The 27,665-nt window shown below is 38.0% G+C and overlaps 1 protein-coding gene across 3 annotated transcripts in view; it reads left to right on the top strand.

Moving 5' to 3' along the window:
• The first annotated feature begins 353 nt into the window (after positions 1-353).
• The window catches only part of LOC5564013 (clumping factor B), a 98,700-nt gene continuing 71,388 nt past the window's right edge, over positions 354-27,665 (top strand). The window contains exon 1 of one of the 3 annotated variants that reach the window (XM_001648283.2): positions 354-632. The gene's annotated coding sequence lies outside the window, so the exon portion shown is untranslated. The remainder of the gene's footprint in view (positions 633-27,665) is intronic. The other 2 variants (XR_002499738.1, XM_021841426.1) reach the window with 2 other exon arrangements.

Raw genomic sequence — 27,665 nt, 5'->3', positions numbered from 1 at the left:
AAATGTTCATGCTGGTCATGCTCACGTTGCTCGGAGATGCTGTGACTCAACGATCATTCGGCGGTCGATCTTTTCACGCCCGAAGGGGTGAAAAGAAGGGGCTCAGTGTGGTGAATTTTTCGACTGACTCAGAGATCAACCCCCACCCACCGAAGCGTAGCGGGTTGGCGAGACAGAGCGAGAGCCGATGGGGTGCGAAAAGGAAGGGGTGAGAACTGTTCGTGTGAGCTTTGTGTGTGTGCGCGCGGAAAGCTCCGATCGGGAAAGCTTCCGACCGGGGGCCGAGATGGGCCGATCGTCGCTAACTAGGCGGCCAATATATAGCATATTGTCGGTTGTTTACAAACGATTACTGTTCGCGCCGTCCGTTCGTCGTTTAGTTGCTCTACTAGCGCGTTTGTTGCTGCTGCTCGACGAAGCTTTGTAGGTTCAGGTGTGTAGATCGTGTCGGAAAAACCGAAGCCTCGCCGCCAGTGTGTGAAGCCAGCGTCCGAGGGTGGTCAAGTCGAAGCGCGTGGAGCCGAGTTGGATCGACGCAACCGTTGGCTGGTTTACTCTTGAAGTGTCTCTCTAGCGAGCAAGTTGCCTTTTCCCGAGCCGCCCTCTCGGTTGGAGAAGAAACGGAAATCGATGTAAGTTTGGCTATGTGGTGGTTCTGGTGAAGGAAGCCCAAAGGACGGGTCAAAGTTCGCGATCGGATGTTGAGGGAATCCCTTGGTTTGGTTCCGGATTGTGATGATTGTGATTGTGGTGCACACAGCTTCGATTTTGGAAATTGTTGAAGAAGACAAATCCATGGGATCGCTGGAAGATCTGGGCAGAGTGACTCGAGTTCAGTGAAGAGATTTTGACTTTGGAAAAAGAAGCCCAAGGAGTTTTTCGGAGTCCGTGTGAGTGGGTGAGCGAGAGCACGTGAGGACACACAGTGAGAAGAACAAGTGAGACCCCACGGTAGAGGGAGATAGAGAGATGGAGAGAGTGAGAGGAGGAGAAGGAGATGGAGAAGGAGGAGGACGAGGACGGCGCGTGCCACCCAACGGCTTGTGGACGGCGATTTCGTGTATGATTTCGAAACCCTTGCGGCGCGAGGGTTGTTCGAAGGAGAGGATACCAAACCAACCGAGGCCCCAGACTGACGTCGTCGTCGCCGTCGTCGTGTATGCAGGCGCACTCTCGTATGCGCGCCTATGTGAATGGATTTGCTAATAGCGATTTCAGAGTATTATACAACTTTCAATTTCGTTACCGCAATTGGGTACAACACGTTTCAACTTCGCTCGATGCTTGTTTTTGCGCGTGGTCGTCCTTTCCCGCCAGTGGATCGAAGGCCTCCTCAGTGGCAATCACGACGCTCGACTGCGGGTCCCAATGCAGGTCCTGCTCGGGTGGGGTCGTCAACCCGAGGTTCGATTTCGGTACGTAATGGTCAGCGTAACAGCGCTCACACACCGGGAGGGTTGGCCCAAATCCGTCAAGGTCGCGTGAGTTACGCTTCAGCAATGCCTCTCCACGTAACAAGATTGATGAACTCATCCACCTAAGGTGAGACATTCCTTTTCTTACATGTTGAGTCTTTTGGAGATCATTCGACAATTTTATATGAATTAAGATCGAAATTTAAAGCTGTCAGGACTACTTTTTTGTTTAATCATTTTACGTATGGATTAAAGTTTTCTGTTCAGATGTACAGTCGATAGTAAAGGGAGCATCGACTACATATTTTTTGAAAAGGGAAAGTGTTCCAGTTGTGGCTATAGTGATTCCCTTTTTGGTCATATGTGAATCCTCGGAAACTTTCGCATTTTGAATATTTTTAATCTTTTTAGATCAAGATATATTTGACTCCAACCTACTTAAACACACTAAATGAACGAATCATTCAAAACCAATTAATTAAACTTATTATACAATAGAGAACCGTTATGACCATAAATGGTGCACCTACCCTAGTCGTTTAATGGGACCATCATAGTTAGCATGTTTTTTTTTGTTTCCATAATGCTTCCATGTGTCTGTATCGAGTAATGGGAACATCAACTTAGGGAGGTTTGACTGTATCATAAAAGTCACGGAAAAAGCAAAATACATCTGAACATTTTCTTGGTCTTGGCTGTTCTTGGTAATGGGTTCCCAAACTTTTCATATATGTAACCCACTTAGCCGTAAATCGATTTTTTTATAATTTGACAACTGCGCGTCAAATGATGTTTGTTTTTTACCAGAATCATTTTAATGCTATCTTATATCCAAGTGTTTTTGTAAGACAGCAAACTTGAAGGTTTCAAATACGTGGGAACATTATTAGTTGAGCTTTGGAAGCATTAGGAGAAATCTTCAATTTTTGAAGAAATATTATCCAAACTTTTTTTGCAATCTACTACAGATGGCACGCAAGATTCATCCTTTGGCGGAGAGGCCTGTGTCATCCGCAAACAAAGAATTTTGAAATCCCTGATGGAATTCCAGGTAAGTCAGTTTGAAAATATTGTACAATATAGGCTCTAAATGCTGCCTTGAGGAACACCTGCTCTTACATGAAGTCTTTTAGACTTGGAGTTCCGATAATTAACCTGAAGTGTACGATTTGACAGATAGATTTGGATTATTGTAACAATGTATGTTGGAATATTCAAGTTTTTTAATTTTACAATTAAGGCTTCATGCAAATCATTTAAGCTTATTTGAGTCATAAAACGTTGTTTAGATTGTGGTGGAAAATAGTAGTTTTATGACGAACATTGGAACATCTATCCTATAAATTAACACTTGATACAGTGCCCGATCGATTTTGGCACTGTTAGTTTTTGTCACGGTTCGATTTTGGCAAAACATTTTTTATTTGTTTCAAAGTTTTTCTTGCAAACGAATCTTCAGACATATTATGATTAATTTAATTCGTTATTCATTTCTCAATACAACTTAATTATTTTTTGTTGACCACGGAAATACATATAAAATTCGTGATGTTCAGGGATTCAATGTTGAGAAAATTGAGAGTATTTCTCACTTATTGCTCTTTGCAACACAACACGCATGACACTTAACGTTTGTGGAAGGTAACGAGCCATGAAAGGAAAAAAAGACAGACACACACCACCCACTGTTTGGCGCCGATCACTGTTTGTCAACATTTGTAACATTCGTTGAAACATTCTCATTCTGATCAATAAAAAGATGCGAATATTTTACATTTTCTGTGCTATGTATACAACAGTGATTCCCAAAGTCGGCGAATTCGATGGCGATGGCGATGGCGAATGGCGATTTTCAAGCTCAGGGGGGCGAAAATTTGTAAAATAGAATTTGGGGGGTGAAAAATTCAGAAAGGGGTCGAAAACGCTAATACGGGAGCATTTGAAAATAATTACTCATTTTTTTAGGACACTTATCTGAAGGTTATTTAATTCCAAACTTAACTATTTCCAGAAAAATTTTATCTTTGATCGATATATCTCCAATCAGGGTCATTTCAAACTTGTGATAGACTACACTTGACAATTGTCAAACACATGCATTCCAGTTTTCTAATATCCTGTGAGTTTTAAGAATGGTCGGTATTTGAGATTTTCACAAGATCGGATGATTAGTCACAGATAACATTTAAAACACTACAAATTTTGGATGTACAAAAAATGTATCTGATAATTTTTAAAACTTTTCGCAAATGCCCAATATTCTATATGAGGATTTATTTATGTGGGAACTTTGAGGTTAGGAAGCAAATATTTATTTCATTGGCATCCAGATTTTTTTACAGAAAAAAAAGAAGATTCGGTTGCACTCTTTCTTATTATTTCTCATGGTACAAACCATTTTAGAGACAAATTTTTCTTGGTGTTAGAAAAAATACCCTTTTATATATTGCATTGAAATATGAGTTGAAAAACATTCAGGATTTTCATGTATTTGTTCAGTGTTTTTAGATTGAATGAAAAAAAAATCGTTCCCTGAAACGTCAAATATTTATTATTCACAATTTCTAATAATAATTGCAGTAATTTCAAAAAATAAAAGATACATACTGATTTATCTTGTATAATTATCTTATATAATCACTATTAACGAATCATCCCCCAACTACGTCACAAGTTGGCGCCTTTGCATATATGTATTACATTCAAATAGTTTTAACTGGGCTGAACTTGTATAAAAATCTGATTCAGTAGCATGTAATGCACGCAAAATATTGTTAAAATTGCTACTATAAATTGCAATCTAGTAAATCATTCCTAATAATTTTGAGATATCAATATTTACGAAAATATTATAAAATGTAAATTAAAGTTATTGTATCATGAATCTGTGGATATGCGAGTAAAAGACATTTTTTGTCGTACAGCACTTAATTACATAAAATATTGAAATCACATATCAGGGAGGCGATTTCAGATAAATGTTGGCCTCAAGGGGGCAAAAGTTGAAAAAGTTTGGGAAGCACTGGTATACAACCAAAAGGGTGTTTGATGATCCAATAGATTATGATTAGGATGTTAAAGCCTGCATTATCAGAAAATATTAAAGTTATTACCAATTTTATGCAAAGCATATTTGGGTGATTAAATAGCTCGATACCGTTGTAGTCTATGAGAGTTGCTGCTCTTGAACGCTCTCACGCCACGTACCAAATGAGAGAGTGAATAGCAACATTCATAGAGCTCTTCGATTGCGATGTGCCACGAACTGTTATGGTTCGCGAACTGTTACACTCTCCGAATATGATTTGATCGGCTTATACGGATCAAAATCCAAACACTGCTGCTGTTATTTATCAAGCTTATTATAACCTGCGAAGCATTGCTGTTCATAGACCGATACAGGCGTAATGTTCTTCTTTGCTTGTTTGGTTCTTGCTTCGATATCAAATGAGAAAAATTCTGAAATGCCCAGTCCTACAAAACATGAAATGGCAGTGTTTCCAGATTTGCTATTATTTACAAAATAAGCTGGCATTTCATCTCTTTGGTAAAAAATTGAATTAAAAAGGTACACTAATTATGATTATTTTTTTCAGTCATATTGCGTATATTTACCAGCACTGGCAATATTTATTTCTTACATTCAAGTATATTTATAAAAAGATCCCTATTTTATTTCATCGTCGTTTGGTTCCACATTATCTTTAACAATTTAATTTAAAAAGGTTATCTGAGAACAATGTTGTGAAATTGAGAACAATGTTTTATTATTTTTCTAATCCCTTATCAGCCTAGAATACCTTAATTTTCCACTGAATATTGAGTTTTCCGTCGAAATCCAAGATGTCTTGAGATTGTATGTGGAAAATTGAGACCATTTAGCTATTTAGCTATTACAAGAGTTCTGGGTTCGGATTCCAGCTAAGCACGTGAATCTTTTTTCATAATCCCACCCATAAATGTATTCATATTTATCACGCGTAATGAGTACATTAACATAAAAAACATGCGGATTGGATTATCGAACAGCTTATATGTGTCAATATAAAAATCGCAATTTCTCAAGATTGGCTCAAAACACTCCAGAGAAGTTAAGTGTTTCCGACTTGAAAATTTATAATAAACACGATGGAATCAACTTTTTTGAAAGCAAAATACAGTAGGCTTCCGTTTGTGGCATGCTCCAGTTTTGGCACCCCACGATTCTGACAACAAAATGAATCCGTTTTTAACAACATTTTTAAACATAATTGAAGTTTGTTAATTTTTTGTAAATGCCACTCTGTGCTATGCTTTAGACATTTAAACAGCTGGTGAGCTTAGCGATTACCGCATTCCAGAGGTCCACTCACATCTAAATTCTCTCTAATCGCAACAATCTCTATGAGTATCTCAACTAGAGTTCCAACATATTTTCTCAGGATATAAAGGAATAGCAGAGGATTTGAGCTGTTTTAAAATATGCTTTTGCTTAAAAGTTCACGTTCCTTACTGTCATTTAGCACTGCATTTTGTTCTGCATTTTGGTAAACAAAAATCAGAAAACATTCGTAAAGAAGTTGTATTTTTTGGGAACTCCACAGAGTTTTAATTTTTTTTTTCCTTTGGAATTTTTATTCAATACATCAAATTAGTTGGTTGGTTTGACTTTATTAACGAGATATTTAGCCCTGGGCTAGTTCATCTCGGGACCAACGGCTTTACTTCCCTTCCGAAGGAAGTCGTCACTATAACTTTTTACGTCATAAGTGACTATGTCGGGGATGGGATTCGATCCCAGGTCCTCGGCGTGAGAGGCGAGTGTTCTAACCTGGTGTAGTCCGTCCCCAACATCAAATTATTTAAAGTTCTTTTTAATTTTCATATGCTTGAAATTAAATGCATGACTTCCTTCTGTTATCCTGAACGCAAATCTACTTACAAAAAAGATTAACACGGTATTTTGTATGCCATTTTCAACACCAGCTTTGTTAAGATCGGTATATTCGATTGCTTCTTTTGTTAATCCTTCTGTAAAGTAAATTCCGATTTAAGCAAAATAACTGTCAAATGTAACTAATAAACGGTAGATATCGATTACTGATTACATCGAAACTGCTATTGAGAGCTCAGTAAAACAAGCTCAAAGTTCGCCGAAAAACCTTCAAATTATTCAAATCAAAAGTTTGAATTATTTGAAGACTGTATTTCTAATGTATACCTTGTTTCGAAAGAGAATAGAAAACTTTTGTAATATACTGAAAAGTTGATTCACAGCAGTTAGAAAATTGAAAACTATGACATTGAAAAAATGTGAAACCTAATTTTTATAATTTTTCTTTGATAGGTCGTGAGCTGGACGACAAAGTGGGTCGCGGGTTAGAAAAGTTTGGGAACCCATGCTTTACGCAATAAAAGAAGCATATCTAGCGAAAGTCGTGTTTCTCAACTTTTACGTTTTTATGTTTTACGTTGTTGTACCATGACAAATGACAGTCTAAACTACACTTTTTTATCAATAAGATCATTGAATCTTGCGATGAATACGATAGAGAGAATAGAGTGCTTTAGCTGTTCTCATGTTGCATGAGTGTATATGTTAATATGTCTGCTTTAATTATTTAGAGTTACGTTCTCTCTTCAGTAGAGAATCTATATGAAGTTCGATTTTTTAAAGACGATCCAACATTCTGTACCAGTGGTGCTCAGGCTGGAGTATAATGCGTGCCATATCAAGATTTCTAATTCAGGATGCGGGCCACATGGAATAATCAAAATGTTTCTTACGGTATCCTCGTGATCCCAAGCTGGGTCTAGGAGTTTTCTAGCTATCGTGGAGATTTCTTACGGATTTCTTTGTTCTAATGGTCGACTTATGAGAATTTTCAGTGGATTCTTGAGAATACTGAGCAGACTCTAGGTATTCCTATCGGGCATTAGAGGTTCCCAGATCTTGGGAGTGTATAATTATTTATCGAGGATACTGCGCGAAATCTCTCGATCCCTAGAAAAATCTTTAATCTTTTTTTAGTGGTACTTTGAGTATTTTTGGCATATATTTCTGGATTCGGAATATGTTACCAGTGGACTTGGGATTGGTTTGCGAAGGATTTCTCAACTTTTCATCGGAGACTTGATAATTTGCGATATGCTCAAAATTCCCAACGAGCTCTTGGATAGATGTCAATTCCTATCTTAATCCTAAGCAAAATCCTGAGCATTCTAGAAAAGAATCTGTACTACATTAGAGTCCTTTCGGGTTCCTGTTCTGTTCTTTCTGGTTCATTTCTCTATAGAAATGTTACATTCAAATTAATATTGGAAATCCCATTAGTGGCTAAAAAGGCATATTGGAATTACCGATAGCTTTCGAAATGAACTGGTTTTTTATGCTCTTTAAATTTGAAAAAGATCATTCAGTTTTGTAACACATAGAACTTTTTTTATGCAAATACGTTTCTGACGAAATCTATTGTAATTCTGTGTTCTTGCACAGTCTTGAGGAATTGTCAAGTTCTTGGATAAAAGCCACTTTAGCAATTGTTGGTTTACATAGCTCATACATTTCAAACAGTATTCATAAAGCTTATAAAAATCATTGAAGGCATTTCAGCAATAAAAAATATCCGGTCTATAGATTCATAGCATTGTCCTCCCCTACGAAAATATGTTTCAAAGTGGGCCATTTGGTTCCATAAGGATGATGTATCAACATCCTGAGGTTATTCTTGAAATTAAAGAAAATAATTCCAATATCAGCACGGTTCCATTTTTGGCAACTGAAAATTTTGGCTTTGTTACCAAAAACGGAATCCCCCTTTACACTTATTCGTCAAAAAACTTGATTAATATTTTGAAATTAAGAGTAACTATAGTTGGCAACACTGTAACCAACTAAAAAAATCTTACTAGACTCCTTAAAAGACTCCTTCAGAGAATGATAGCAAAATCATAGGTTTTCATCAAATTTGCTATCACGAGGTGGTCTTATACGCCGAGGGGTGGTGCGTTTGGTATAAAACTTTGTCTTCTTGTATGTTTCAAGTTAACGAACATTTGGCCAATATTTGATTGAAATCGCGTGATGGTCGATTACACGTGCAACCATGCTTATAGGCGGGCCACTTCGGTCCTTTGAAAACGAAGCGCTGGCGATTGTCCAATTTCTTTTTTTGTAGATCAGGAGGGGGGGGAGATTTCTAGGGTGTAGATCAGATTGGCCTTCTATAGCCGAGTAGTTAGTGTCCGCGGCTACAAAACAAAGGCATTCTGAAGGTGGCTGGATTAAATTTCCGGTCGGTCCAGAACCTTTCCGTAATAGAGTTTCCTTGATTTCCCTGGGCTCAAAGAATCTTCATACCTGTCACACGATATACGAATGCAAAAATGGCAACTTTGGCAAAAAAAAGCTCTCGTTTAATAACTGTGGAAGATCTTTTTGAACATTGAGCTGAGAAACAGGCGTTGTCTCAGTGAGTAATGCGTAATGCTTACTATGTAATGTTAAATCTTATAACTCTAAATCTACTTGGTGGACTTGAGAGAATTTTAAATTGAAAAACACTTGAAAATTTGCTTAAAATACTTCAAGCTGATCCTGAGTTGCTAACTACATTTGATTCACCATTGACTCTCGACAATCATTCATATGCCCAACATGGAGAAACACAAACAAATTTACCATTCATTGAAAAGCACATTTTCAAAAACTTCGTTGTGAGAACAAAATTATTCAAGTTGTTGCCTAATCTCATTACATTCAGCGAACTTTTCGTAAAATTCCACTGAAACTTAATACCACAGTAATTAGTGAGAAATAGTTGAAAGTATCAAAGGCATTTGGAAAGCTAAGAGAAAAAAAAACTACCAATAATAGCATTTCATCCCCAATAACCCACTGAAATCGGTTTATCACTTTATCGCTCTTTTGGGAGTCCTTACCCACACTTTGGCGAATTTAGTTCAAAATTCTAAAAATACCCTGTAACATCGATACTACGAAAAATACAAATTGATAAATCACTTCTCTTCTATCAATGTATGCCCAAGAAGTTCCTATGGATCACGAGACCATCATAAATTATATTTCCAAATTGTTTTGGAGTTCATGTCCTTCAAGATACTGGAACATTCAAAACTCAGCAGGTTTCCTTGATTTTTAAAAAACAAATTCGTGTAGCATCATTGTAACATAATGCAACATATGATACTTCATGGAGGGAACATGGAGGGTTCTTCCAAAAGCCGTTGAACTTAATTCATTCAATCTACTAGCACTAACTATCAACACCTGAAAGAAGTTTCATTGAATTAAATCATGCCCTAGTAGTTCCATTAGGTCTTAATGCTATTCTTCCGGTGTTTATTAGAACATCAAGTATGTGTGTATATAACAACATCAAGTATGTAAGAACATCTATTGATAGTTCGGCATATACTCTCACAGACCTAGCTTGGTACTGTTAAAAACAGTTAAAGAATTCGTGAATCCGGTTGATCATTTGGATTGAACTCGCCGATGATTTTATGAACCTAGAACATCTTATTACATACAAGAAAATAAATTATGATGCTAAAAGAACATCATTGGACGCGTAATGGTATTGAACATAGAGAAATATACAGTGAATCCAGATCATAGTGCTACATTATGACCAAAATTTCTCCAAAAGCTTTGAATATCAGATCCTTTGAGATATAACGAAACTTGTATGTCTATGGTTTGGTGCATTTATTTGCTGTTTCAATTGAAGGCACAAAATTCCCATGAAAAGTGTGCACCAATTTTTCGTCCTTTTGTCCTTACCAAATTTATAAGTTGGGTTCAAATGAATCAACCGTCCTGAAAGGTTAAACTAGTAGATTCAGTAAAACCTATTTGCATCAATTTCCTGATTTGATATTGACTTATGAAACCATTCTAGAAACAAAATTTTATAGTAACTATGATGATCCCTCAATACAACTTTCTGGAAGATTTCTGGTCAATGACTCTTCAATTTTATGATTCGATGGCTAGTTCAATGTTCCCATCAATATCGACTCATGGAGGTTTCACTGTAGACTTCTGTATGCATTCGTAGGGTTTCCCTGCGATCATCATACCCTTCCTCGACGTATGTAAGACAGCTATCACCAAGAAAAGACATTTCCGCACGTCCACGCTGACAGCGGACTGCTGCCGCTGCTGCATGCCTACCCAAAAGGCCTCACTGTGCCATACGCCTCCGAGACTGGCGTAATCGAATGCCAGTTTTCCTATTTACGGACCAAAGCCGAACGAATTCGACTGGCCAGTAGGGTAGGGTAGGTGCAGCAGAATTCGTCACTCCGACGAAAATCTTTAATAGGTGAAAAGCCTTTTGAATACTGTCTTTACGTTAAACAAATGATTTCAATTAATGTTTTACTAGAAATAATGTAAAAATTCACGCTGAACTTTACCAAAGGACCAATGTAACAACGAGAGATTCTCTCCTCTCTCGCGCTCGTTCTGTTATAATAGAGCAATGCTGAAGCTTTTATAAAGTTTCACCATGGCTAAATATGGTGTGAAAGAGCAACAATTTGAATAAAAAAGATTTCTTAGTTTTATTTCCTCAGAAATTTTTTAAGGTTTCTTGCAATGTTTCCACATAGTTTCAAAGTAATTCAATGGATATGTGCTATCTTTGCCTATTTATGTTGTAAAACGAATTGGAAGCGTATCCTGATCCTATGACAAAAACCGGTACATCCACCCTAGTAACCAGTTTCCTCTCGTCGTCCGTCCAATCCGTTCGGCCGTGACTTCCTTCTTCCACTCGTCGTCGGTTCGCTGCGTTGCTGATGTTGTTGTAGGTATTTGTTACATTATAACACACACGTGAGCGAACTGCGCTCGACATTCATTTTCACTTTCTGATTCGGTGGCGGAGCCGCAAACGAGATTGGGGCGAAAATTTCGCAAGGTCGTCCGATGTCAGATGTGTGTGTGCTCTTTTGGGGGTGGGGGGTTCCGGTTCAGTGGCATAAGGCTTGCTTGACCAACTTTCGAGCGAAACGATTGGTGTGCAAAACAGTGCGAAATATTGAATTGGTGATATTGAATCATTTATAAGACTCGATGCAATAAGTGAGTGGGATGCTGCAAATTGAAGGCAATGTATAGATTGCCAATGGGGCCCTTCCTTAGCCGAGTGGTTAGAGTCTGGGTTCGATTCCGATTGGGTCCCTCGACCTCCCAGGGCATAGAGTATCATCGTACTTGCCACACGATATACGAATGCGAATATTGCAACTTAGGCAAAGAAATCTCTCAGTTAATAGCTGTGGAAACGCTCTTTGAACACTAAGCTGAGAAGTAGGCTCTAACCCAGTGAGGACGTAACGCCAAAAAAAAAGAAGAAGTAAAGAAAGCCAGATTTTGCGCCAAGCTCCTTTCATATTGCTCCAAATTGCGTTTATTTCACTACTTACAAATCAAGAAAATCTCTTGTAAGAAATTTCATAACGGTTTACATATCGAACAACAAATTCAAATTGTCTCAACTAAAAATTAAGAGTAATCAAAGGAAATGTTATTTGTTAGATATTTCAAATGATCTTCTTCCAAATATTGACATAGCGTCCTCACTTAAACATAATCCATTTCTCGATTAGGTGTTCATATAAGCACTTTTATTGTTATTTACTGAGAGCATTCTTTGGCCAATTACGTATTTGTACATCGTGTTATATGGACGAAGGCACTCTATGCTATGAAAAATCGAGAAGAGTTCCAAAGTAAAAAGAACCTTGATTGACGGATTCACTACGGTTGTTTGGGCTTCAAATATTATTTGTATCATTTTTTTCCATTTATGGAAGAGTGAAGAGATTAATATCACTCATCCACGCTGAAATGCTACATAACCTTAACACCTGTAATCGAACAATAGTTGCATTCGACAAGCAATTTGAATAATTCAATGTACATATCGTATTCCGTTTAATGAATAAGGTTTTCCCATGCGGTCTGTCGATTAACATGCAATTAACTAAAGAGCGTTCCTTTCCATTTCCAGTTAATGACGTAGCACAGTTTAATCACGAACCAGGCGGAAAGCATGGGAAATGCTACTTGCAAATACTTGAATAGCGATTTTATTACATCAGCTTGACTTACGATTACATTGAATAGTAATCATCTATAGATATAGAACAGAGGAAAGTTATCATAACTTTGTTGCTTAGGTTTTCAAAAAAAAATCCCAAATTATATTGAACAAAAAACAGAGTTTACTAAATAAACGATATAAGTTAAACCATAGTGCTTCAACATTAAAAACCAATCTTGAACTCTTGCAACTATTGGACATACGTCGTTATATATTTTCGATACAAAGCTTTGAATTTCTGTTAGTAAGTTAATTAAGACATTTAACTTGACTTGGCTTTAATGCCGTCAATATGATTTTCGAAAGTTGAATTTTTGTCAAGTTTGAGCCTCATCTGACCAATTTATTGGAGCCCCTCTCATCGTGAGAACATGTGTACTTGAAGGTTTGAAATAGAGAACTTTCGGTTTATATGGGAATATTTTGATGCAATGAAGAAAAAATATCCAAATTTTTTTGCGATTTACTACAAATGATACGCAGTCTTCGTCATTCAGCAGAGAGTCCTGAGTCATCCGCAAACAAAGATTTTTGAAATCTCTGAGGTAACTCAGGTAAGTCAGATGAGTAAATATTGTATAATATTGGTCCCAAAATGCTGCCTTGGGGAACACCAGCTCTTACAGGAAGTCTTTCAGATCTGGAGTTCTGATAATTAACCTGAAGTGTACGATTTGACAGATAACTTTGAATTATTCAAGTTTTTTTAAGTTTTTTAATTTAATAATTTTTAAATTTTTTTAATTTAACGATCAAGGCTTCATACCAAACACTGTCGAATGCTTTTTCTGTCTAGAAGAGTAAGACTAATAGAATAGCTATCAGATTTGCTGGAACGTATCAAATTTATTACACGCAAAAGTTGATGAGTGATCGATTGTCCATGGCGGAATCCGAATTGTTCATTGGCAAAAATTGAATTTTCGTTGATGTGGACTACCATTCTGTTCAAAATGACCTTTTCAAAAAGTTTACTGATGGAGGAGAGCAAACTGATTGGACGATACCTAGAAGCTTCTGCAGGATTTTTGTCTGGTTTTAAAATTGGTACAACCTTAGCATTTTTGTCAGGAAAATATGCTAATTTAAAACATTTGTTAAACATATCAACTAAGGATGATAAGCTACTTTCTGGAAGTTTCTTGATGAGGATGTTGAAAATTCCATCATCGCCAGGAGCATTCATATTCTTCAATTTTTAAATAATAGTTCTCACTTCTTCCAAATCAGTCTCCCAGGCATTTTCGAAAACGTTCTCTTGATTTAGAATATTTTCAAAGTCCTGAGTAACTTGATTTTTAATTGGACTAGTAAGTCCTAAATTTAAATTGTGCGCGCTTTCAAACTGCATAGCTTTTTCGCAATTAGTTAGTAATAATTGGTTTTCCTGAATCAAAGACAAATTTAAAATAGGTTCCATAAAGAGTTATATTTTACCAAAAACAAAATCGCAAAACTTCTTACAAAATTACCAACAGTCACCCCTCGAATGCAATCGCGGACTGCACCAGTGACTCCAAACCAGTTTTTTTGTTGATCTGAAACCGGCTACAATGATCTAGAAACGTCTCCACCCGGTTACCCATGGAATAATCCAACGAGGGCAGACTATCATGCGAAAGAGTTGCCCACACTGCAGCCATTATCGGCTCACAGTCAGCCCCGGGTTGAAATTCGAAAACCCCACAACAGTGTCTGGGGGTCTGGGCAGCCAGCATTAATAATCGAATGAGAAGGTGCAACCGGCTTTAAGACGTGTGCATCGTGTACCATTTGGCACGTTGATTACCTAATCACACCCTGCTCGCCACTTAATACCTCCCGCTTGGTTGTAAGCTTGGAGGTGCAAGTGACACACTCTCTGCAACCATAATCGATCAAACATTCCGGCCGACTCCAGTGGGGAACCTTAAGCCTTTAGATCGTGTATGCAAATGCTCAAAGACCGAGAGCTCTTGCACTTGCACAGCACATACCTATTGGAAAACAGCTGAGCGGACCCTTTCGATCTAGATGGGGCCGCGCCTTGCTGGTGCGAGTTCAGCTCGCCTTGTATCAGATCCCAATCGCGGCTCAATCAATTTCGCCGTCCGTTTATCGAGCGAGGCTTGAGGGTATGCGATATGCAATTTGTTCTTGTCGATGCGAATCGAAACCCAAATAGTCGAAGTGGTAAACGCGAATCTATTCAACAAGACTAAGCTGAGGGTCGTGGGTTCGAATCCCGCCGGTCGGGGATTTTTTCGTATAGGCAATGTACTCTATTTTCAAAGGGTATCCGGCCATTTGGCCGAACGCCGTTTGGACGAATGCCGTTTGGCCGAACGCCATTTGGCCGAATGCTATCTGGCCGAACGGGTCGTTTGGCCGAATGCCGTTTGGCCGAATTACTAACAAAAAATAATCCAATTGCATCAACACTGATGTTTAGGATTCTGAAGTTTAAGATAATTTCCAATTATTTCATCCGAAATTATTACTTCTTTTAAACATAGGCTATTCTTTCGAGTTCTACTGGTTTCATTACTATTGGCAAATATTTCGCTTATATTTTGATTGGGAATTGTACCTTCTTTAAATCATCGGCAGTTCTTTGTGGTTATACTGATCATTTGCAATACATTTGCTAATGCCTTCAAAGTTTTTCTCTATTCGTTTGACAAAAGGCTGTTCTTTCAAGAGCTATTGTTCTTTAAATCAGTTCTTCGTAGTTGTACTAATATAATAGTTATTTGCATTACAATGCTTATATTTTCATATGAGATTTTTCCTTCTTTTTACCAAAGGGTGTTGTTTCATAACTATTGAAATTAAGGCGTTATTAACGTATTATAAATGTTCTTAGAGACTTATTCAAAACAGCACCAGGATTATTAGAGATGTTATTCTCTTCCAAAATTAAGATTGCAACGTTTGAACTGAACTCTGCACCGTTGTTTGGTTGAAGCCGTAAATCACATGACTCTGCGTACACTCACGGCTAAGAAGCTAACTGTTGACTTGATTGCTAGAAGCATTAAAAAAATTTCTAAGTTCGATTCTTGGGGAATCTAATCAAACCGATCCTGCAGAAGGACGAGTAAGTCGTATACCGTTTTAGTCATTGTCAAAAGTTGATTACAAACGCAATGAGAAAAACCACAACTGACAGCTGTTGCGGCTAGTAGAGAAGTGAATAGTTGCTTACATTAAGGATGTTCTTCTTTCAGCTCTGACTGTTGCTTGGACTCATAATGATGATTTATTCTTCTTTAAAAATAAGCTGATCTTCGAAATTCAACTTTGAAATTCATTTCAATTACATGCTTACTGTTACCGTTACCTATTGTTGCAATTTTCGGCCAAACGGCTTTCGGCCAAATGACCCTTTCGGCCAAATGGCGTTCGGCCAAATGGCCCGAAACTTTTCAAAGGTACAGAGTATCTTCGTGCTTGACGCACAATATACGTACCTTGATATCTTGATGGCTACAGTGTAGCGTCAAGTCATTGCCGGGTGGATTATAGAGCTCCATCTTTGTCGGTCTTGGGCGATACTTCTCCAGTTGCTGGCTGAATATTGTTTTCGCAATTCTTTCTTCTGATTTCTGACTGGAGTCTGCGATAGATTCCAAAAAGCTCGATATCGTCCGCAAAGCCAAGAGGCTTATGCGACCGTGTGATGATAGTGCTTCTTCTCTGCACACTTGATCTTTCAATAACACCTTCGAGTGCAATGTTGAACAGTATATTCGAAAGTGCGTATCTTTGCTTCAATTCGTCTAACGTCACAAACGAGGTTGACACCTCATCCACAGTCCAATCACTTGATTTCAAATCATCTAGCATTGCACGCATCGCTGGAAAACCATGTTTAGACATTATTTGCCGCAGCTCATTTCTTTTCATTAAATTGTATGCTGCTTTGAAACAGAAGGTGGGTCTGCAAGTTATACTGCTGGAATTTACCTCAGATAATTCGCAAGGTAAACATCTGGTCCCTTGTTGTTCAGCAGGGAGATTGCTCTGTAATTAGCATATCCAGTTTGTGCCCTTTCTTCCTTGTAAAAATTGTATTTTTAAGTAGTTCTTTCTCAGATATACATTAGAATCACATTGAGTACATAATCAGGAATTGCATGTAATACTTTCTCCAGTAGTTTTGATGGATACCGCTATTAATTATTCAAGATTTTTTTTTTTTTGCGAAACCCTAATGTTTTTTGGGATTCCAGTGTGATCCTTTTGAGAACAATCCAGCTATCATTCCTGGAATGCCTCTAGGGATTACTCCAATAAATCGTGCAGAAATTTTGAGAAAAACATGAAAACATCTTCAAGAATTTCTTCAGAAATATTTTTACAAAATTCTGCGAAAATTACTCCTTCTGGAGTTGACCATTTTGTATGGATAAACGGCTTTGATGCATTTTTTATGACTGATACTTTAGCTCTATACGATCCTCCGGGGATTCTTCCAAAAAACTCTTCAGCAATTCCACCAAGAAATTTTCTTAGCTATGTTTCCAAAATGCATCACTGAGATCCTTTAGCAATACTTATGAAAAAAAAAACATAATTATGAATAAAAAACAAGTTCCCAGGCGGGATTCGAACCAACGACTCTCGTATGCTAGACTATTCTACCAAGCCACTTGGTGATCCAATCAGTGGTTGCATATTTCAATATACAGTCAACAACACCGACCCTCAGTAGAATCCGATATCGTTGATTTCTGCTTTGTATAAATTTATTTTTGACAATACATGCACGAATCTGGTAGAGCGTGCCTTCAATTTTTCAATTACTTTTTCTACACTGATTCTCATCCACCTACTGACATTCGGTGGAAGCAAATTTAATTTCGCTTATGAAAAAACCATTTTCATCAGAATACCCCACAAAAACACCCGCAAATTACAAAAGTTGTACTTTTTTATTAAAGGGCAATAATGATTCATCTTCTGGAGGCATCACATTGCCGTTTTCTTACACCAGTAATATAAAATTCATTTGTATTTTTTGTTTATTCAATTCTCAATGTCAATGCCTCAGGATGAAATTGAATTATGAAATGACACCATCATTGGGTGAAACTGAATGTGTGCGTGTGTTGCACCCACTTTTTTCTTTCGCTCTCGAAGTCAGATTGGATTCGTGTTAGCGGAGTTCGTTTTTGTTCGTTTTCGCACAAAATCGGGAATCATGCGGCTGAAGTTTTACGACACTGGACCCAATAGCTCAGAATTGCACTCGTTCTGCCTGCGTGTGTATACATGAGATGCGTGGATATGGGTTATAAGAAGGGTCTGCGTAGACCAGAGCTGAAGAGCGTTAATGTAAATAGAGAGGGACGTGCGACTTTGATATAGATGCCTCTCTTACTGTCATCGGACGGCGAGACAATGACAGAGATTTTTTAGAAATTCTCTTTCATTTTCTTGTCGCTATGGCTTGTGACGAAAATTGAAACTTGATAATTTTCAGTTCCTTGTCTGGTATGATTGCTATTTATATCAATCAATCATGGAATCTTGGAAGGATATGCGCTTAACTTATCAAACACATTTACTTCCCGAAATTCTCCAAAAATAATTCCAAATTTCAAATTTCAATAACAAAACAAAATTAAAATTACTCTCGTGAGAGCTACGTCATTGTGACGTGACGAAGTGAGCATATGAAATCTAGTTTCGTCCTAGGACAGGACATGACAGCTCAACTAAGACTGCCCCGTCGTTTTTCAGCCGATGATCTTGGCGATACAAAATCCAGTGTTACCAGTATCATTTTTAACACTTCAGTCGTCGCGCTGTTGTATTTTGTACAACACTGTTGAAAAAACCTCGCTTTTCGTTCACAACAGCAGCGTGGTGGTTCTGACGGTGGCAAACCGCGCGACGACTGGAAGGTTAAGCAAATCTTGTGAATGAATTCAAACATCAAGGGTCACAATTTGGTTGATTCTTGCACGCTTCATTCATTTAGTGCAAAAGAAGACACTATTTTTTTTTAAATTAAAAATTGACACAATTTCCATTGCCTTGCTTTCAATTGAGTATTTCTATTAATTTAAGCTTGGTAGGAGTACATGCAGTAAACTTAATATCATTATAAATAAAATAAATACAAAAAGATGTCATTTAAAAATTAAATTTATTTGATAAAAAAAACTCTCATTTATAAACTTATTGTGCGGAAAAAACTATCATTTTAGTGGGTTGACTTGAGCGCTCACACCGGCAATTTTCAGCAGACCACAAATACGCTTGATTTTACCATGTCTGTACTAGAAGTGGTACCCAATCTGAACCCAAGTGGGATGGACCTGGATGTATTATAAACATAGTAATTTGTTCTGGAATTCCATGGTATTTTTAAGGATGGGCGTAGTCAGCTAAAATAGTAGTTTTCACCACAAAAATTTTCCCGTGTGGCAACACGGCCAGACTAGCAACAGAGTGCCCTGTTGCAATCCAACTCAACGGTGTGAAAGTAGGCCTTTCCCAAAACGACCAATGAGGAGTGCTCTATTTTGATAGGCAATTGGTTTCGTTTTTGCACTTTTATCTGACACGTCTTGTCTAAGGTTTCGTCTAGTGACAGTGAGAAGACTCGTTTCGTCAGTGTCACAAGTCCGTCATCACTGATGTAGACTGTTGGGATTTTGATTCAAAACTTGTATTCTTCTGAGTTATTGGGCCAACAATGGAAGCCCCCCTAGAAACAAGGATTTTTTTTCATAATTCCAGTCTTTATTTTTCCGATTTTACCCCTCGTTATGAGTTTATTTTAATTTCTGTTAGGATTTTTCAAGAATTTCTCCAGTGCAAACTCTTAAAACTTTCATCAAAGATTCTTCCGAATATATAGCACAACAAAACTAACCTTTTCGCGTGTCTCCTTGATCAATTTACTTGTTTCCACCGAATTTAGGGTTGCTGAATTCTTTGCCATAAATATTATTTGTTACAGGTCGTCGAAATTGTATACAGTGAGGGACCGGAAACCGTACAGGCTCAAAATCAGTACACTTCATACAAATAGTAGACGTTTTGTTGGAAAGAGGGTGGTTTTTAATCTATTTTTAAGGTATACGGATTTAGATACCGCACGGTAAAATACTGATTTTATTGGTTGATATCAAATACGAAATTAAAACTATGATTTATGAAATGTTGTTAGTAAATAAATTTACTTACAATATGAAAAGTATTTGAACTTTTGTATGATATAAAATTTGAATGAAATTTCTTGATTTTATATCGATTCAATCAAATTGATGATTTTTCAATTAAATCAAATTGTTGAGCTTTTATTACAAAATAAGCCGCTTTTTTATGGTCAAATACAATACTTTTTCAAAAATTTTATGTTGCCAAATTCAAACGGTCTTCTTATGGTGTGAATTGAATTACAAAGTCATCATACAAGCTTGTCTGGTTCAATTGGAGAAATTGTTGATAACAGCCGTCAAAGTCTAAAGAAAAAAATAAAAACCGTTCGTTTTTGACACGGTGTTCAAATGAGTGTTATCTCAATCGAACCGTGACAAAAACGGACCGTGCCAAAATCGAACAGGCACTGTAGTGACGACTTTCTTTGAAAGGTAAGTGAAGTCGTTGGTCCCGACTAGTGATCCTTTAAAAGAAATTTGTGCAAACTGAAATTTCTCTTGAAGCATAAGCCAATCGAGAGATGTCAAAGGGTGAGGCAAACCAACATGCAAACATAACGCATGTTTTGAAGTTTTTCTTGTGCAGTAATGTTATCTCCTTTTAAATTTTTTTATAAAAATTGTTTTGCATCGATAACAATATATAATTAAGGCAAATATTGTTAAAATGTTATTAAGTTGTTGATTTTGTCTTTTGTTTGTTAGTTTCTATAGATCTATAACGAAATAAACTACATTTTCAATAATGAGGAAGTCGTGTCCATTGTCCATGAACCAATATTTTCCTCCAAGCTGGACACACTCTGCACTGCTGGTCTGTTGCCAAATCATTCCGTTTTAATTCCACAAAATGAGTGATAAAGGATTCCAAGCCCCGAGATTGAATTAGCCCAGGACTATTAATCTAGTTAAATTTTTCCAACTCTCGTGAAGTCAACTCTCTCTAACTAGAATTTGAAGGGACCATCTAGTTAGGGTGGTATCGAATTACAGAGCACAAAACCAGTGCAACTGAGATCCAAGGGACCATTGAGGTAGCCATGAAAATTAACTTTTACCATGGTTCTCTCGATATTGAGATATGAAATGTGGAAGTGAGATATATGTAGTTGACTGTTTTTTGAATCATGCATTTTCAAAAAATAAAAAGGCAGTTTTCTTCGGTCCATTCCTAATCTAGAAAAATGTAGAAAAACGTCCGTTTTTTCACCAAATACGATAAATGCACGTTCTTATTCTATCCGTGATTTGTTGATCTATCTAAAGGAAACTGCTTTAAACATATTGACGAATGCTCCATTCTTACTAGAGCCTTAAAAATGATAAAAAATAATACTGACATAAATTGTCGTTTGACGCATATTTGTCCCGCGGCCCATAAGGTTTACATAGAACATGGGACAAGTAGGTGTAGAAGAGCAGTAAACTGCCCATAAATACCCATACCTGTCCCATTTCGATTTTCGGGCGAACTTATTTTTTCATAGCAATATTAATGTTTTAATATATACTGTGGAACGTATATGTAAATTAACGTACTCTGTTTAAAAATGTAAAGCCATAGAGTCTCTATATGAACTTTCAACCAAACTAGTAACTGCAAATGTATAATTGTATTCAAGTTTATATTTTTAGCCAATTAATATAAGCAAAATGAGTTACGGTGGTGCTAAATGAGTATGGTACGCATAAATTTGCTTAAATACTATGAACATTTGTATGAGACGACAAATTTCAAGCTTTATGCGCGATTTTTTCAATGCATACTTTTTTATAAATGCACCATTTTATGCCTTAATGGGTTGTCATATTTGTTTCAAGTTTAAGAGTTGTGTTTGATCCTTCGACCTTGACGCTTGCTCCTGCGGGGGCCGGCGATGAGGGCAGGATCAAACATGTCGCGCATCGGTCGAGTAAAGTGAAAGAGTGCCGCGTTCGATAAGTTATTTTTGACCTTTCGACGTTGACACTTGCTCCTGGGCAGTGCGTCAAGAAAGCCCGAGCAGTCGTCAGTTGTTTTCCCTCTCGGGTCGCGCGCCTATTTTCTCTGTGTATTTTTATATAGCCGAGCAAACGAGTGAAGCTGAAAGGGGGATTGTTGCTGCTCAAGGATGACGTTTCAATTGGTGAGCTCGTTTCATGCTACTATTTCTAATCTATAAAATATGTATGATTGCACCTTTAATCGTTACAACGGTGAGACGTTAATATGATTTTTCAACAAACTATGAAAGGTTCGTCACTGTGAGTGTCGACATAAACTCTGTTTCATAAATTATTTACGTCCAATTTTTTTTTTCTCAAAACACCTTTTTCCTTTTATTTTTGTAATTACAAAAAAAATTTGAATGGTTCGACACTACGAGTGTAGACTTGCGAAAGGTTCACTTTATTTAACAAACTTTGAATGGTTCGTCACCTCCAGTGTCGGCATAATTTTTCTCTACATAGATATTGTTCATACCAAAGGAAAATATTATATTTACATATAAGCATATTTATAGCTCACAAATAATTATTTATCATGGTCTTATCGCTTATCAAAGTGAATCCTGTGACCCAACGATCCTCCCCATTAACAAACATCCTTCCCAGTAACCTTTGTGGAGATGCAGAGGCAAACACGGTCTCCTAATAGCAAAGGTTACACACTAACATTCCTTCCCCCAATCCCACCTGACTGCAAGGACGTGGCCGGCGCCGTTATTGACCATGTATAAATAGAGGCACTGAATTATGCACACTGAAGAAGATTATGGCCAATCCCAGCCGATCTTCTAGTTGATTCTTTGTGCATTTTCACTGACCTCGGTCAATCACAGAATAGCAACCATTGATATGTGTAGTCAGTCTAAGCTAAGCTAAGCTAAGCTAAGCTGTCATATTTGTTTCAAGTTTAAATACATTTGTAGGTGATTGATCGAAATATCGCATATCCTTAGCGATGCAGGTTTTTTTTTTCGAAAATTTGGTCAGTGCGAACCGGACTGTACCGGATCGGAACGACCTTGCCCAATGTGGCCTAGTTTGTCCAGATCATCGCCATCACTGAAGTGGCGCTCCGATTTGCCACCCCGATTGTAGACTCCGGCCAAAGACCAAGCGAAAGGGAGTGAGAGAGTGAAAGGTGAATAGGCGGCGCAAATCTTGACAGCGCCGCCCTGGGGCCACTTGAATCAGCAGAAACCTGATGCCCGAGCGGCACACTGTCGACGTGTTATATGGGCTTCATAAATTGTTGCTGCGGTTGTTGAGTCAATGGGGTCTGCTCCTGGCAGCTTTGGGCACACCAATGCGAAGTCCGTGATGTCTGCGATTTGAGGTTGGTTACGGGTTATGCAATGGCGACTTCACTTGATCCGAACTCGAACATCTGTTGAAGTGATTGCTTCTTGGGTCTTTGTTTGCCTCTTTCAGATGAATTACCGATCGTAAAACCATGGATCGGCGGAGATTAAGGAAGTCGCACCTCATAACTCGTGGAAGAAGAGCCGGAGTATTGAGATGGTACGTGAGTGTCGGTACTTCCAGGAACAATGACTCTCAGTACTCGGTATCGTCAAAAATGGATTTACGACCTTGTGTGCCCAAAGTGCGTCCAACCGTAGGAATGTGTGAATAATTTTTGCGTGCAGAGTGTGCTCCGATAGCAATCGACCGCACGCCGCCATGATGGCTCCTCGATGGCAATTTACAATTCGTTTATTATTTTAATCATATACTTGAGAATCGAACGCCGGCTGGGCCGGCCCGGTACAAAGACTGGTGGCTGGACTAGGGTTACCATCTGTTGCTCTTTATAGATTACATCTTCTGAATCAGCTTAAGTGATTTGAACATTCAAAAAATACTTGCATATCATTTTGTAAGCTTAAAGCTTAGCTTAGCTTAGCTTAGCTTAGCTTAGCTTAGACTGACTACACATATCGATGGTTGCTATTCCGCGATTGACCGAAGTCAGTGAAAATGGCCATAATCTTCTTCAATGTGCATAATTCAGTGCCTCTATTTATACAGGGTCAATAACGGCGCCGGCCACGTCCTTGCAGTCAGGTGGGATTGGGGGAAGGAATGTTAGTGTGTAACCTTTGCTATTTGGAGACCGTGTTTGCCTCTGCATCTCCACAAAGGTTACTGAGAGGGATGTTTGTTAATGGGAAGGATCGTTGGGTCACAGGTTTCACTTTGATAAGCGATAAGACCATGATAAATAATGATTTGGGAGATATATACATGCTTATTTGTAAATATAATATTTTCATTTGATATGAACAATTTCCATGTAGTGGAAAATTATGCCGACACTTGAGGTGACGAACCATTCAAAGTTTGTTGAACAAATACGTAAATGTAACATTCCTACAGCTGTCAGGACGAAAGCATGTGTTATTATATTTTACTTATTTGAAAAGAAACAAAAAACTTGATTGGTTGGAACATCATAGAACACTCTTATTCTTATGCCGACACTTACAGTGGCGAACCATCCAAAGTTTGTTGAATAAAGTGGATTTTTCGCAAGTCTACACTTGTAGTGTAAAAGGGGTGTTCTGAAAATAAAAAAAATGTGAAACATAAATAATTCATGAATCAGAGTTTGTGTCGACACTCACAGTGACGAACAATTCATAGTTTGTTGAAAATTCATATTTACGTCCCACAATTGTAACGATTAAATGTGCAGTCATACATATTTTGTAGATTAGAAATAGTAGCATGAAACGAACTCACCAATTGATCCTTTATCCTTCACTGTGCAGCCACAATCCACTCTCAGCCTCACTCGTTCGCTCGGCTATATAAAAGCACTCAGAAAAAAAAGGCGCGCGACCCGAAAAGGAAAAAAAACTTGACTTTCTTGACGCACTGCCCAGCAGCAAGCGTCAAGGTCAAAGGATCAAAAAGAACTAACCGATCACGTCACTTTTTCACTTACTAGACCGACGCGCGACATGTTTGATCCTGCCCTCGTCGCTGGCCCCCGTAGGAGCAAGCGTCAAGGTCGAAAGATTAGACAGAACTAACCGATCGTTGCACTTTTCATTTACTCTAACTGATCACGCCATTTTTTCACTTACTAGACCGACGCGCGACATGTTTGATCCTGCCCTCGTCGCTGGCCCCCGTAGGAGCAGGCGTCAAGGTCGAAAGATTAGACAGAACTAACCGATCGTAGCACTTTTCATTTACTCTAACTGATCACGCCACTTTTTCACTTACTCTACTTGCATATCATTTTGTAAGCTTAAAGGGAAAAAATTAAAAGAAAATATTGGTTTATTATTAAATACTTTTTTTCTGAATTCCGCCAATAAATTCTTGTGCAGTTGATTGACTGCCTTGTCTTCTATTTTTCATTTTTTTTCCAAAATCCAAAAACTGATACTTTGCCAATAAAAGCATAACTGTTCCACAAATATTTTCGAATCAAGACCTTTTTTCATTGCATGATTTGTGTTTCAGTATAAAAACGATTTTTTTTTAAATTTCAAACGCTTAGACAAAAAGGTTCTAACTCATCCCTGGTACAATTTCGAGAGGAAATTATGCAGAATTTTTTCTGGAGCAATCCTTGGAGAGAGAGCGATCTCTGCCCTTTCTCTTCCTAGAGAAATCCCTGGATGAGTCTATGGAGAAACTCTTGTAGAAATCTCTGAAAGATCAGCTAAGCTTATTACTGAAAGACTCCTGGAGACGTGTACGGGACGGGAGGTATCCCAGGAAGAATAACTGCAGAGAATTCCTGGTATTATCCATGGATTAATCCATGGAGAATTTTCTGGAGAAATCTCTGGAGGAATCCATGAAGAGTTTACCAAAATGCAATTTATGTAGTTTTTACTGGACGAACTTTTGTAGAGATTAAAATGATCCTAATGTAATCCCTGGAGAAACTCTTAAAACAATGTCTGATCAAATTCCTGCCGGAAATCATGGGAGAACCTCGGAGGAATTTCAAGAGGAACTCTTGAAGGAATCCCCGGAAGAATTTTTGGAAGTCCAGAACGGATCCTTGGAGGAATTCCTGGGGAAACCCTGAAGTTCTATCTGGACACATAAAAGTCATGTCTCGATGTCCCTACTGGCAATTCTGGGAGAACTCCTGGAGGAAATCCTTGAGGAATTCGTAAGTTGTAAAAGACCTAGAGAAATTCGTGATGGAATCCCTAGAGGAATTTTTGGTTGAAAGAAATCGAAAGAAATCACCAAAATAATTCCTAAACGAATCTAGAGAGAACAACTTGGGGATTTATCTCTACCTATTTGTAGAGGAATCCTCGGCGAATATTTTGGAGAAATCACTAGAAAATTGTCTTGAGTAATCCTTGACGAGATCGTCCTAGTGTGACTCCGGGAGGAATTCCCGAAGAAAGCCTTGAAAATATGTCTGAAATAATCCTTATAGAGATGTTTCTGGAGAAATCCCAGGGAAAATCTCTGGAGGAATCCATGAAGAGTTAACCCAAAAGCAATTTATGTAGTTTTAACTAGGGGAACTTTTGTAGAGATTTTCCTAATGCAACCCCTAGAAAAATTCTTAGAATAATGTCTGATGAAATTCCTGCGAAAATTCATGGAAAAACCTCGGAGGAATATCAAGAGGAACTCTTGGAGAAACGCCCGGAAGAATTTTTAGAGGTCCAGGAAGAATCCTTAAAGAAATTCCCTGGGGAATCGCTGAAGTTTCATCTGGAGAAATGTATGTCATGTAGCGATTTCCCTGGTGGCAATTCTGGGAGAATTAATGGAGGAAATTCTCGAGGCATCCCTTGAGGAATCCATTGAGGGATTCGTAAGTTTTAAAAGACCTGGAACAATTACTGATGGGACCCCTGAAGGAATTCTTGGAGCGAACCGTGTAGGAAACCCAAAAAGAACTCACTGGAATAATACCTGGACGAATCTATAGGCAACATTTTGGGGATATCATTCTACCTATTTGTAGAGGAATCCTCGGAGAATATTCTGGAGATATCACTAGAAACAACATCTTGAGTAATCCTCGAGAAGATTGTCCTTGTGTAACTCCGGGAAGAATTCCCGAAGAAAGCCTTGAAAATATGTCTGCAATGATCCTTACAGAGAATTTTCAGGAGAAATATCTGGACAAATCCATGAAGAGTTTACCAAAAATCAATTCATGTAGCTTTAACTTGAAGAACTTTTGTAGAGATTTTCATAATGTAATCTCTGGAGAAATTCTTAGAATGATATCTGATGAAATTCCTGCGGGAACTCATAGGAGAACCTTGGAGGAATTTTAAGAGGAACTCTTGGAGGAATGCCCGGAAAAATTTTGGGAGGTCCAGAACGAATCCTTGTAGAAATTCCTGGGGAATCCAAATGTGGACAAATGTAAGTCCTGTAGCGATTTCCCTGGTGGAAATTTTGGGAAAATTCTTGGAGCAAATTCTTGAGGAATTTGTAAGTTGTAAAAGACTTGAAGGAATTCCGGATGGAAGACCTGGAGGAATTCTTGGTTGAGTCCATGGAGAAATCCCAAAAGAAATCATAATTCCTGAACGAATCTAAAAGGACTACTTGGGGATATCTTTGAATGTACTGGAGAAATCAGTAGAAAAATATCTTGAGTAATCCTCGAGGAGATTGTTCTAAAGTAACTCCTTAAGAAAGCCTTGAAGGTATCTCTGGAAGATTCTCTAGAGGAATCTCTGAAGGAATACCAGGAGAAATCGCTTGAAAAATACTTGGGTAAATCATCGGAGGAATTCCGGAGTAATCCTGGAAGAATTTCTGAAACAGATCCTGGAGGAATCCTTAGAGAACTTCCTTAAAAAATCCAATAAATATTATACTGGAGGAATCACTGGAGAAATTACTGCAGGAACTCCTTGCGAAATCTATTAAGAAATTCCTGTATGAATGTTCTTGCAGGTATCCTTGGAAGAATCCCCTGTCAAATCCCTGGAGGAATTGCTGAAGGTATTTCTGGAGTCCAATCATAACCGGTCTAA

The sequence above is a fragment of the Aedes aegypti genome, chromosome 1 (assembly GCF_002204515.2).
Source record: "Aedes aegypti strain LVP_AGWG chromosome 1, AaegL5.0 Primary Assembly, whole genome shotgun sequence".
NCBI lineage: Eukaryota > Metazoa > Arthropoda > Insecta > Diptera > Culicidae > Aedes > Aedes aegypti.
Note: the sequence above shows the minus strand (reverse complement) of the source record. Positions and strands in the feature narration are given on the sequence as shown.